Source organism: Sinocyclocheilus grahami, unplaced genomic scaffold, assembly GCF_001515645.1.
Source record: "Sinocyclocheilus grahami isolate Dianchi unplaced genomic scaffold, SAMN03320097.WGS_v1.1 scaffold259.1, whole genome shotgun sequence".
Taxonomy (NCBI): Eukaryota; Metazoa; Chordata; class Actinopteri; order Cypriniformes; family Cyprinidae; genus Sinocyclocheilus; species Sinocyclocheilus grahami.
Genome location: NW_015505438.1, coordinates 134,172 through 138,090, shown reverse-complemented (window position 1 = coordinate 138,090; position 3,919 = coordinate 134,172). Strand labels below are relative to the sequence as shown.

The 3,919-nt window shown below is 40.9% G+C and overlaps 1 long non-coding RNA gene across 2 annotated transcripts in view; it reads right to left on the bottom strand.

Moving 5' to 3' along the window:
* LOC107598960 (uncharacterized) overlaps positions 1–2,349 on the bottom strand; it is a 7,886-nt gene extending 5,537 nt beyond the window's left edge. For both annotated transcript variants that reach the window (XR_001610617.1, XR_001610616.1), the window contains exons 1-2: positions 1,962–2,349; positions 825–967 (exon numbers count right to left, since the gene is read on the bottom strand). This is a non-coding gene — a long non-coding RNA (uncharacterized lncRNA). The remainder of the gene's footprint in view (positions 1–824; positions 968–1,961) is intronic.
* Between the last annotated feature and the right edge of the window lie 1,570 nt (positions 2,350–3,919).

The following is a 3,919-nucleotide window of genomic DNA, read 5'->3' as shown; positions in this document are numbered from 1 at the left end:
TTAAATTCTAATATTTCCCAAATTACAGTTTTTAATGCATTTTTGATCAAATAAATGCAGCCTTTGAACTTCCTTCCTTCCTTCAAAAAAAAAAAAAAACCCCAGGACATCCAGCGCTACCACTTCCTGAAAGTACTCAGATGTCAACCAAGCAGATTGTAACTGCAGATTTCAGCCAGCTCTTGCCAAAAACCAGATCTCCACCTGCAAACTCCCGTATGTTCACGAGCGAGAACACGGTCATACGGAACACTATGACTCCCGACTTCTTGACCTTCTGTTCAGGTTGTGTAAAAAACAGAGGAGAGTATTCTGTTAATGGCACAGCGTCTTAATGTTCTGTTACTTCAGACATGTTCAGTGACTACTCAAAGCCAACAATCAAACCATTATCCCTCCATCTGCAGATAAGAGACAAACAGAGCGACACACACAGGTGGAGAGAGAGAAAACGTGGGTTGAGCTGTCAGTCACTGATTAGCTACTGGATGGGAACCAGGAGGAAATAAGGATAGAGAGATGGAGAGAGAGAGAGAGAGAGAGAGAGAGAGAGAGAGAAGCATCAATGACCTTTCAGTGGCAGCTTTTACTCTTCCACAGAGAAAGAGAGAACTCACTCCCATCCATTATTGAATTCCTGAATCAGCTTCCCTGAATAATGGCACTCCGGTTGAAAGGCTCTAGAAGTATGTTCTCTTCCTCTGTCTCTCACTCTCTCTTTCTTATCCCCTCCGGCGCGCTTCGCTTCCATCGCTTTCAGCACGCCGGAGACTGAAAATGCCACGAGTGCCTCTGGCTATTCCTAATCATAGAAAATTACTCACCTCTGTCTTTGTCAGAGTGACCCGAGCGCTGTCACGGGCTTTGGGTGGCAGCTCTTCCATGAGCCGCTGTGATCAATATTTCAGCCGCAGACCGAGGCCTTCTGCATGGGAGAGCCGTTCCTGCCTCCTGACGGATGGGAGCTCTGGGGGCCGTGGGAGAGGTAATATTTAGACAGATCACAATGGTCCACCTGCAAATAGGGTTGTGTATGAGAGCAAACCAAGCGGAAAGACAGAGAGATGGAGAGTGACAGGAAATAGAGAGTAGGCTTGGGGGGAAAGTGGGCCTGGAATGGAAAATCAAGCAGCTGTGTTATACTGTTAATATGGTCACAAATAAAGGATCTACAACAGATTGCCTTACTGTTATTATAAAACAGAATAAATTATGACATACTGAAGTTAAGACATACATATGTGTGTGACACACATATGTGTGTGTGTGTGTGTGTATGAATGTATATATGTGTATATATGTGATCCTGGACCAGAAAACCAGGCATAAGGGTCAGTTTTGCAAGATTGAGATGTATACATCATCTGAAAGCTGAATAAATAAGCTGTATGGTTTGTCATGGATGAAAGCAGGGAGAGCAGTGGTAACCCCCATAGGGTAACACAACAGAACCAACATAAATGTATTGCAGAGATCATTAATGTTCAATAACTTAATGTACAATGAGGATGACACATTTACTTGCTGAAAAAATGGTTGTGGTAAATAATAAATGCAATTATTTATTGAACAAGTGTTTTTTTCTTTTATTCTTCAATTTTATAAAAGCAATAAGCCATTCAAGGCTGAACACAAAGTGTTTTTACCACAGCTAAAGAGGTTAGTGCCTAAAAATCAGTTTATTGCATTATTCAGTGACTGTGTTTGGTTGCGTGCCGTTACCTTCGGTCCTCTCCAACACAGAGCCCCCTAAAGCAGAAAGCTGCTGACATGTAAAGGCCAAACATTTCACATAATTCAAAATGACTCATTTAAAAATCTTCCTTCGTCATTTCTCATGAGTATACCGTACCGCAGAGGCCCAAGACACTTTCCCTGTCAGTCTGTCAGCGGACTCTCTCTCAGTTCACTCTCTCCACGGACTTACTTGTCACCCAATATCGGAGTGTCTGTGAAATCACCTTTTGTCCTTCGGTCTCTTTCCCCCGAAAGTGTCCTGATGTTTGACAGGACGGCTAAAAATACGCACCGAGCTGAACAATTAGCCGTTATAATGTCCCATAATTCCCCCCGAAATTTGCAGCAGCCAGGAGTGCTCATCAACACCTTGGACGTAGCGGTCAAATTGAATAATAAATGTTTAATGCCGGTTCGGTCGCAGTCAGTCAACAGTCAACAGACCGTGGCTGTGGGCAGGGAGACGACGAGGTCATTAACCCTGCCATTTGCTTAACAAGCGCTAATTACAGCTGACATTTCCACAGGGCGCTTCCGAGCGTCAGCTGCCTGGACTCATCAAGAGGACACGGTCATTCTTCACACACACACACACACACACACACACACACACACACACACACACACACACAAAAAAAAAATAAAAAAAGAGTACAATATTTAAGAAGCTTTCCACATGAGTTTTTAAATGTGGCCCATACCAAAAACTTATCCACACACACACACACACACACACACACACAATAATGAAATTAAAACAGAGTACCAACAGTTTAATAGAATCCAAAAATCAAATACACAGCAGAAAACTCCCACGTTTCCTCTTTTCTTTAAGGCTAAAAGCAGCATGGACTACAAAAGCACTGATTAAGCAAGACGAACCCAATGACTCGAGGATTTTGGCATTTTACGCAGAGAGGAAAACACAAAAGAGATCTGGTGTTAGCACGCGCCATGAAGCTGCTACAGAGACTCAGTTGCACTGCAAACTGTAAACACAATCATGACGCTATGAGCCGCATAAACCACAGTACTCTTCTTTTACATCTACATTATCATAAAACTGCAAAAAATTACTCTCTCCACAAGTAGAATGACTAATACAGGGAGAAGCACCATTTCTATTTGCAGACCCAAGGCAAATATTTGATCCTAAAATTAGAGTAGATTTTGAATAAATCAAAAAAGCAAGCAAGCATATCTTTCAAACACAGGCCCGATGGATGAAACGGATAAATGAAGGGAGGAATAATGCCAAGTGGGGAGCCCAAAGTGGAGAGAATGAAGAAAGCAGGAAATCCCAGGACAAGTCACTGGAAGGAGACAAATAACTTAAGACGTAGAGGACATGTCTATAAATAGACATGGCGGCCGTAACGGCAGGGCACTCACTTTGTCTTTTCTTTCTTAAAAAAAAAGAAAAAGAAAAAGAAAAGCAATGGAAACAAACAAAGAAAAAAAACACATCAAGTCTACCAACCACAGCTGACTCGCTCAAAATCAAAAGGGCAGAACAAATTAAAAAACAAAATAACATGAATTCATGAATAACATGAGTAAGATTCACAATATGGTAATACTCATTGTACCATATGCAGATCAAAAACCTGTGGTTTAATGTGTATTTGCAAAAACAAGTTATGAATGCACATGTAGGCAATAGATACAATCAGATGTGTTTGAGGAATCCAGACTTTTAAAACATTCATGATGAAAGATGCCCAGAAGAGTTAAAGTCAACATGAAACAGCATGTGCAACCAAGTGGAACGGAATATTCCAGAACAAAACGCAGGGTTGGACTTTAATATTTTATCCATTAGGAATTGATTGGATGATGGAAAGTGAGAGAATGAATGGATTGTAAAGGCCTCTTCTCCTGAAACACCATCAGATCCGACACTGCTGCAGAATCCTATCCTCCTTTCTCAAAGCCATTCTATTGGCCGAGACAGATTTATGGGTGCTCTAATAGAAATGATAGATGATTGCTTTTTAAGTGTACACTACCATTCAAACCCAATTTTGGAAGCAAATAAATGCTTTTATGCAACAATGATGTGTTAAATTGATCAAAAGTGACAGTAAAAATCTATAATAAATAAATGTTGTTCTTTTAGACTTCAACACTGATAATCATAAGAACTGTTTCTTGAGCAGCAAATCAGCATATTAGAATGATT